The 10,630-nt window shown below is 29.4% G+C and overlaps 1 long non-coding RNA gene across 1 annotated transcript; it reads left to right on the top strand.

Moving 5' to 3' along the window:
* Positions 1-2,897: 2,897 nt before the first annotated feature.
* LOC112502350 lies at positions 2,898-3,682 on the top strand. The gene is made up of 2 exons (XR_003067669.1): positions 2,898-2,979; positions 3,112-3,682. It is a non-coding gene; the product is annotated as an uncharacterized LOC112502350 (long non-coding RNA).
* Positions 3,683-10,630: the final 6,948 nt, after the last annotated feature.

The raw sequence follows: 10,630 nt of genomic DNA, 5'->3' as shown, positions 1-10,630 counted from the left end.
TTAATTTAATACTAATATCGATTTTTTTTAATTTTTTATGCTATCTTTAAATTTATATTTCATTCAAAAATAAAAACATTATCACTTTCTCAAAACCACATAAAGTCGTATTTATATCGATAGAGACAAATAATAAAAACTAAACATTAAAWTGAAGATTTATCTCGCTGCATTGCACAAGTACCCTTCTAGTATGTATATATATATATATACACACACACACACACACATATATATATATATATACATATATATATATATATATATTATGGTTCTTATTATAATATTGATAAATGTTCTATTTTGTCGTTATTAGTTACTGATGTTATAAATACTGGAACATGGGTAGGTTCAAATAAGAATGTTAAATAAATGTAAGTTTCATACGTGAATCACATAAAAATGTGAAAAATTCTATTTGAAAATGCAGATGTGAACCGACATCACAGTTTATTCATGTATGAATCTTATTTCATCGATTTTAAACAGCATTTGGTTAAATTAGATTAGATCATGGTACGACGTATTAATGTACGTATTTAAGTATGCATGTTAAGTAATAAATGTATAATCTGATGAGTATGTTAAATGCTTTTAAATCTCAAAGTAAATTTCCAACAAATCCAACCATACACTTCTTTAATTTCTTAGACTACATATTTATTTCTCCTAATTTATGTATGCTACCATCAGAGCTATTTAATTCAATACATAATTACACTTTTATGACATTTTTTATGTATATCAAATCTAATTACTATATCATATAATAACATAAACTGAGGTAATATATGAATTTCTATCAGTATTTTTTTTTTCAATACTGTATATCAATCAATTATAATTGGTACATAGAATTTTATATCATATATCAACCAACTGTATTTGATACCAACTTCAATTAACATATATGAAATCATGCTATTTTGTTTATATTTTGAGTTTTCCAGTAGTGCATATGATGTTTCAAGGTATTTAATTCCAGAGAATAAAAGATTGCAAATACTCAAATATTAAAAAAAAATAGTTAATTACAATGTTTATATTTAATACATTAAAAAATACAAAAATAATTAAATAAATCGGTACTGGTATGCAACTTTTAATACAATGTATTAACCAAGTTTGCATACTTGATACAGTACTGTCAACCAACTATAATTGATATTGGTTAAATTGGTACCGATTTAATTGGTATTGTTAGTACACATGTTGGTCGGTTGGTTTGGTTTGATACAAAATTGTCACCTTTATAAACTTCTAAGCTAAATATGTACAATTGGTTTAATAAAAGGTATGAGTTTATAAATTAAACTAGCTCGACTGTAAATACAAAAAACTTATGATTGAAAAAAAATGTTTCACCGAACCACAATCGTGCCACCGTCACAACAACACATATCCTCATTATTCGCTACAAATCCACTTGAAACCCCAACCGTGACTATATGATAGCATAACGAAATGAAAACTAAGGGGCTGTTTATTAAAAAGAATCAGATAAGATGTTCGATTTTATAAAATAAGTAAGTTGCTTCACTCTTAATGAGTCAGTATCTTGGTTAGCAAATGCTATATGTATACGTGTGGTACATGTATACATTTAAAGTTATATATGTGTGTTACAAAATCACAAATCCCGATTGGTTTAAGTCTAGGCTCCAAAGGTCAAAAGTGTCTGTAAGTCCCATGTTCGAATCCAGTGAGGAATAAAAAACCTCCTTGTGGCTACAGAGGTTCAAATGCGGTGACTCCCGCAAAGCAGATGATCGTCTTGTGATTAGTCGGCTCACGTAACAGATGAGATATCCAGAAATCCCTGATTCATTACATAATCTATATGAAATATTGGTGTTGGAAATGAATCTCCTTTTTTTCACCTAAAAACAAAAGAAGCCACATGTTTAGATTGAAATGGCTACTCCCAAAATTAAATAGCTTTGATGTGATTATTGTTGAAATGTTGTATAACATTAAGCCATCAACCATGGCTATCTCATTTTTTGTTTTTCAATTTATTTAATTACTTTAAAAAAAATAATGACACTTAGGTCATCCACCCATGATTTTAGTCTTTTATCGAACATATCACCATCAGATTGACTATTACCAGTAAAAACAAAAGAAAGTCCAAATTAACGGTAAGCCCACGATGATCCATCGTAAATTGATAAACATATTTTTGAGATTGACAATGATCATCCTCTTTGTAGTGAGCTAGAAACTTCTTTTGATTGGGATTGTAATTATCTGAATAATGGATCTAAAAGTAAGAATCCCGACTACCGACGTAAAAGACACGTCCTTAAATTTGTAGACAGGTCTCAGATTTTATCATGGGCCCTTTCGCTAGCCTCAACCGTAGAGTGGCCCAAAAAATTTCCCCTCACATTGGTTAGCCTCATAGTCAGGTTTCGTGTGGGACCGATTGGAGTTGTCAGTGATCAACTTTTTGTTTAAATTTATAGTTGAAAACCACCTAGCTAGTATCGTAGTGTATTATGTTATTTAACTTCGACCCGTCACCAAAATTCTTGGATCTACCACTGTATGTATACATCTCTTTCCATGGTATCATATATATATATATATATATATGTGTGTGTGTGTGTGTGTTATGTGGTGGTGGTGGTGTTGTGAATGAGTAATGACTAAGCAATGAATGAAGAGGGTTCATCTGCAATTTCTTTTGTAATCGAATATTTACTACAATTTTCCCTTTTCTGCACCGATCTTGGGATTTTTCCAACAATTAATTCATTTCCTGACCCTCAATTTACACATCTCTCTCTCTCTCTCTATATCTATATCTATATCTATATCTATATATATGTATATCTATATATAATGGTTTCCTATATATAAATGGTCTTTGAGGCTCCAAACCAACAACCCCATCTCACCACTAGTTCTCTCTCTCTCTCTCTCTCTCTCTCTCTCTATCTCCCTCTCTCTCTCCAAGGAGTTGCCAATCTGAAGGTAAACATCTATCATGTGATCAGGGTTGTTCTGACTATATATATATATATATATATACATCTTATGCTCAAACTTCATGTTCTATGATTTTTTGATCACCAAGTTTGACTTTTTTGATGTTTTGATCTTCAGGAGTTGACTTGTGTAAAGATAGAGCTTAACAATACTAGTACTGTTTTTGGAAGACACATACAAAAGGGCAAAACCGGAATACGATGAGTCGGAGAAATGGTGGCCGTGGAGGTGGTCCGAAGCTCGACTTGAAGTTGAATCTCTCGCCACCACGACCTCACAGACCGATGATCGAATCACCAAATCATTCGACAACGCTATCGATGTCCCCTACAAGCTCGTGTTTGTCGTCTGAATTGGTTCAGGATGAGACTGGCCTCAGATACCCAACAAGCCCAGAGGCCACGTCCATGATGCTCGTTGGCTGTCCTCGATGTCTCATGTATATTATGCTCGCTGAGGATTACCCTAAGTGCCCTAAATGTAAGAGCACTGTTTTGCTTGACGTTGTTCATGACAACATCAAGAAAACAAAAAACGGTTAGAACGGAAAAATTTTTAAAAAATTTCTTAGAAATTATTAGGAAATTATGTTTTTCCGATTTTTATTTTAATGGGTGATGTTATTTTTACTTGGGTACTTCATGTTGGAAAATTACGATTGGATCCTTAAGAGCAATACTGCATTTTACCATTTTACCCTTCTCCACTATATGCTACGGTAAAATCCTGTAATTTTAGGACATGAAAGTAAGTTGCACCAGGGTTAGTTTGGTAATTTCACGATGTAAAAGGGTAATTACATAAATATATTGCCCAATTTTCCGTGTTTGATTTGAATACATGTTTAAATATTAATTGCGTACAACTTACATTGCATTAAGTACAAGTCAACGATCTTAATAACATCATTCAAATTTGATTACTCCAACTCGTTAAATGAAAACAACTTCCATCTAACAATTTGTTTTTGAGAAATATTTGATGAAGAAAATATGTATTTGTACATTTGAGCAAAAGTTGATGACCGACAACTTCGATGAACCTCATGTTAAATCTGTATTTAAGGACACCACTGTAAAGGTATATTTTCGCTCACTCAACGGTTGAAACTATGAAGGGCTCAGATCAAATCCTGGACCTTTCTTGTATTTGTGGAAAATCACCACGTTCTTTTACCAACTGAGCTATACGTTCATATATTGTTATCATTACAAATATATTATGACATTATTTATTTTTATTAAAAGTTACTTTCAAATACTTAATAAAAATCAAACAATTATATGAATATTATACAATAAAACGAATATACATATAATTTTAATTGAAATAATAATACATTCAATTTCATTAGCTATAAAATTAAGAGATTATTTCACTTTTGAAATTGAATTTTAGATAATTCCCTCAATTTAATTTTTTTCTTCAAAAAATATTTAAATATGTGTTAGAAAACAGGTATGACCAAAATCCTCAGGTTTCGTTTGGTTTACATGAATAAAATGGATTTGGATTTCAAATTCATTCTAATTCATGTTTGATTTGTTGGATTGTTCGGATTTGAAATCCTATGATTTATTTGAAATCCTAAAAAAACAGGATTTTGAAATACTTAGGCAGTGCTAAGGATTTTACGTGATTTCATAGGATTGTATGAAATAAGATTTTAAAATATGTTAAAAACATTTGTTTTGTAATAATCGATTAATAAAAATGTGAATTAATTATTTTTAATTTTTATAAATTATTTATAAAAAATGAAATTCAATTTCATTCCAAATTTTCAAATCAAACACACCAATAATTTTAAATTCCTCCGGAAAAAAGCGGCTTATTATTTTTTTCACTTTTTTATTGCTACCGTAGAGCAAGAAGTATAAATTCAACAATAATTATTACTACGATTGGTGACTGTCTATTGTTAGGATGCCACGTCATTTGACGAACAATTTGTCAATCCTTGGACTTAGACCATTAAATTGAAAAAAAGAGTATTTATCAAATATTATCGCAAAATAAATAAATATATATATATATATATATATCAAGTTTGAAATTAAATAAATCTATATATAAAAAATAATTATTTTCACATACATAAACATATAAATACGTACATTAAGTTAGGTTATACGAGAACAATACCAAATAAAAAATTAAAAAACGACTGAATCACGTTGGTTGTATTTATATAATTATATCAACTCGAGTGTTGTTTTATTGTTTATTAATACGTTGGTTGTTTAGGAATGACATATGAAATATAATGATAAACATATTATATAATTTACATATTTAATTGATGCGATAATTTCATCTCGGTATTTTAAATGTATCTATTTTAATTATATTTAATTTCTAATATGTAATATTAAAAAAGTAGCTAAAATATGTCAACTGAGTTGAGTGGGTCGAAACTCGAAAGTCGTCCAATTCGTAATAAGAAAATACGTATGATTTTTTTGATTAATTTTCTTCAAAGGAATTAGATTATTATTTTAACAATATATTAATTATTTACAAAAAAAAAAAAAACAATTAATAAAGAGATGTCGACATGTTAGCTCATGTGTATATAATAATTAAAAAACTATATTTTAATAATAAGATTTTGAAATAACACACCGAGTGGTTGGAATTTCACGGGGTTTTGAAATATTTTGTATATAATAATGTTTAAAATAGTCAATTAATAATAAGGTAATTTAATTATTTTTATAATTATTTATAATTCGTTTTACAAAGAATAAAATCCAATCTCATTTCAAATTCTAAACACCAAACACATCAAACATTCCAAATCCTTCCACGAAATCCAAATTCATCTGAACCTTTTCATCAAACCAAAAGCCCCCTGTGTAATTGAGCTTCGGATTAGGCAATAAAGTGGCTTAACGTATATTGAAAAGTCAAAATATGGGTCGGGGTATTTTACTTTGAGGCATGAGCAAAAAGAGAGAAAGAGACTCGTAGAGAAGAGTATCAAGAATGAATAATTATAAAACAGAGATAATATAGCAGCATGAAATGAATTTATGGAGCAAAAACAACGAATTGGAGGTGAGGATATATACAGAGGTCATGATTTAATGTGAACGAATAGTAAGACATATGTAGCAGTATAGTATGATTTAAATACAAAAAACAGAGACCTTAAGGTAATAACAGCAAGTAATTACTATAGCTAGATTTCAAGTTGATAAGTGAATTAAGTTACGACTGTACACTTGAAATTTATGCAAAAAAACATCACTGTAACCGTCCCTTAAGCATATGATAAGGGAGAGAGATGTGTGTTTAGTAATGTTTTGGTGCAATAAAATGGGTCGAAATGACATTCGATTGAGTACTTTGGAGTCTGTGCGTTCTGTTGAAAAAGACGCACTAGATGATGAAATCGAGCTCAAAAAAGGCAAGCTAGTGAGCTTATACAAAGGAAATAGCAGGCAAACTCATATTGAGTAAGATCATGCAAGCTTGGCCCTTGCACTAGAGATCTTGTTAACCTACCGATACTTTTTTCCAGTATGCCAAATTTTGCATCGTATACAGTAATTAATATCAAAGTTTCTAACGGAAAATAACAAATGAAATAAACATCAGGCTTGAGTGTAACTATGAAAGATAGTGTGACGCTAAGTTTGATAATAAGAATCACATTGATATTTTCAGTTGTTATCTTACCAAAGAAGCAATGTATAAATTAATAAACTAAAAACTATATTTCACTGGTTATAAGAATTAAAAATCTAACCACAAGGGGTGGTGTCTAATTGGTTTGAGATTGGATCCAAATGTCAAAAATACTTGGAGATCCCATGTTCAAATATAAGGAGAAATAAAAATCTCTTTGTAGTCATGGAAGTTCAAATGCGATGGGATTAGTTGGCTCGCATAACGAGTTGAATATCCAGGTTAATAAAAAAAGTTAAAAATCTAGAACGACCTAAACATAAATTTACCTAAAATTTATGTTATTTCTCTATACGTTATTCAAGTTCGTTAGCTGATACAACCATTAATTCGATTACAAAATCACACGGATCAAAAATAATATTAATATGTGTTTCTAAGTTAAAAAAATGAATCTTTTGCCCAAATACAAGACGGGTTACGGATTCGTTCTTTATCCCCTTCTACTCTCAGCCGTTGAATGAGGCAAAAATATCCCCTTGCATCGGTGCATTTTGAGGCGGATTTTATATGGGACCAATTAGGATTGTTGGTAATCAACATTTTGTCTAAATAATGTATTTCTCAAGTAAGAAAATTGATTAATTGTTGTTGATAATTACTTTATTTTCTTGAAATTACACAATATTTTTTTTAAAAGGCAAGCAAATATTATTGTGGTAATAAATAATAAATGAGGAAAAAAGTGGAATATTTTCGATTAAAAAATGATTAAAGGCAGATGAGTTAAGGAAGACGGATGGAAATAATGAGGGTATTACGTCACCTTGATAAACACAAATTTAATTTTCCTTCACTGTATTTTTAATCTCTTTCAATGTTTATCCTTTTATATATATCACTATTATTTCAAATTATATATATATATATATATATGGGGTTGGGTTCACGTGAGACCAGCCTGTTTTTGTGAGACCCGTGAGACCACATTTTTACACGTAACCTTCACAGCAAAAACACTGTGAAAGTTTAAAAAAAGTCGAACCTTCACAGCAAAAACAATGTGAAGGTTTAAAAAAAGTCGAACCTTCACAGCAAAAACACTGTGAAGGTTTTAAAAAGTCACCTTCACAGCATTTTGCTGTGAAGTTTCAAGTGTAAAATGTTGGTTTCACGGGTCTCACGAAAACAGGTTGGTCTCACATGATCCCAAGTATATATATATATATATATATATATATATATATATGGGAGCGATCAAATGCAAACCACTCAATTTGTACAAACCGTGCAAACTTCATTCAACCAATCACAATTTTTCATTTTGTTTATTTTTTTGTAATTATGAGAGGTTGATTAATCATTTTTTATTGTGAAGGGTGAATCATAGATATTATCATCTTCATTATTTTAATTTAAGAGAAATACATGAAACAGTTTCATTAAGTATTATATGAAACAATTTCACAACCATATATGAAACAACTTCATCAAAAAAAATATTATATGAAACAATTTCACAAGATTAAACAATTTCATGAAAAAATTTCATAAGATTAAACAATGAAATCGACGGATGAAGGTGGTTTGCACGGTTTACACAAATGAGGACGGTTTTTATTTGATCACTCCTCTATATATATATATATATATATATATATATATATATATGGTTGGGTTCACGTGAGACCAAAGATTTTTCGTGAGACCCGTAAGATCAATTTATGTCCATTGATCAACTTTATAAATTAACGATCTAATGGTCTAAAGTTGCACGGTGACAATTTGTGATTATTGAGAAATCTCGTGGCAATTTTATAATTATGAATGTTTAGATTGTAGATCTAATCAAAGGGTTGAGAATTGGTCTTACGGGTCTCATGAAAAACCCGGAGTCTCACATGATCTCAAATCTTTCTCTCTCTCTCTCTCTCTCTCTCTTTATATATATATATATATATATATATATATATATATATTGGATTCACGTGAGACCAACTTGTTTTCATGAGACCCACGAGACTATTTGTTTACACTTGAAACTTCACAGCAATACGCTGTGAAGGTAAAAAAAGCCGAACCTTCACAACAAAAACATTGTGAAGATTATCTTCACATCGTTTTACTGTGAAGTTTCAGATGTAAAAAAGTGGCCTTACACGAAAACAAGTTGGTCAGATGAACCCAACCCTATATATATATATATATATATATATATATATAACTTTTATATATATATATATATAAAAGTAAGATGGATTTTGGTTGTTAATTGTGTGCTCATTGATTTGATAGACGACAATTTTGAATAACTACTTAGGTATGGATGCAAATTATGTTGAACAATACAAACTCGACTATAGAAGAAAAAAATCCGACACAACTACGTATTTTAGTATGCATACATAGATATATACGCAAGCACATATGTGGTCTGACAAGCAACGAGCTTTAGTAGGCAAGAAAGGTCATTAATTAATATTTAAAAGAAGGCCGCACACAAGATGATAGAAAATCCGTTGTAAAAACTCATGTTTTCTCTCTCGTTTCTATACTACGAACGAAAACCATGTCATCATCGTCATCATAACCATCACTTGCAGTCTTGCACCATACCATCATCACTTGCCCGTGAGCCATCACTATACCCTCCATCATGATTGTTGCAGTCATAGTCAAACCACGAAAAACAACAAAATTAGAAGAAATTACGACAAAAGAAATCAATAATCACAAACCCAAATGCATTCACTCTTCAAAATAAAAAAAAACGAAAATAAACAAACATCGTCTGAAATATGAATCAAACTGGCAAACGAAAAGTTTGTCCAAAATATGATGTTACATCGAGTTTCATAGTATCTTCATATCATTCGTGGTCGTCTAGGGTTTAGTCGATGCACGTAAGCTGGCCTGAAAACTCACGGTTACCAAAAACAATAATGGTGAAAATGAAATGACAATAAGGTTTACCTCCTATTTCCTTTGTGTTCATTTGATATTTTTGAATATAAAATTTAATGAAAAGATGTCATTAAGCTCTTTCATTATTCGACGTGTTTTGTACCAAATTTGATGTAAATGAACTTAATTGCATAGTTTGGTGGTGTACTTTTTAAGTTGTTATAATTAAGCCACCTATATTAAACTTCTATAATAATCAATCCCATCGTCGTTGCGTTCACCGTAGTTCCTTTGATGGTCTAGGCATCAATGGCGACTTTTATAACGAAATCAAAGATTCATGTCAAAACTTGTTTTTTTATATAAAACTGTAAAAAAAATTATATAACGAATTTATCAAACCATTTTTTATGCATCAAGTATTGTTTATTGATACATATTACTTAAAATTCAAGATTACAAGCATATTGTGCATAAGTACAATTTATTAAAACTCCATTTTGAATTCGTGTAACTAACGGCAAATAAACATAATCTAATACAAGATAAACATCTGATTTTAAATATAAAAAATTTAAAATATAATTAAGATAATTTTTGAGTTATAACATAACACTTAATTATTATCTTTATATATTATTATATTTTTAACCCGAAAATAAATTACTTTGTTATTATATTTATATTAAATTATAATGAAAAATGAATTAAATAAATTATATAAAAAAACGTGAACTTTTAGATAGTTTATTTAATACTAATATCGATATATTTTTTCAAAATTTTATGAGATATTTGAATTTATATTTTATTCAAACATAAAAACGTTATCGTTTTATCACAACCACATAAAATCGTGTTATAACATCAACATAGACAAAAAAAAAAAAAAAAAAACGAAACATTAAAATCAAGATGTATCGTGTTGTATTGTACGAGTATCCTTCTAGTTTTTTAAAATATATGTTAATTTTTGTGCTCGATATAATTATTACAAAATAAATTAGTGGTAGAGTTTGATTTATCGAATTTTATCTTACATTTTTTAAAAATGCTTGTCGAATTAAATAACTTAACTATCACATCAAATGACTGGTAA

Source organism: Cynara cardunculus, unplaced genomic scaffold (assembly GCF_001531365.2).
Source record: "Cynara cardunculus var. scolymus isolate 2C unplaced genomic scaffold, CcrdV1 Un_Scaffold_1276, whole genome shotgun sequence".
NCBI classification, from domain to species: Eukaryota; Viridiplantae; Streptophyta; class Magnoliopsida; order Asterales; family Asteraceae; genus Cynara; species Cynara cardunculus.
Note: the sequence above shows the minus strand (reverse complement) of the source record. Positions and strands in the feature narration are given on the sequence as shown.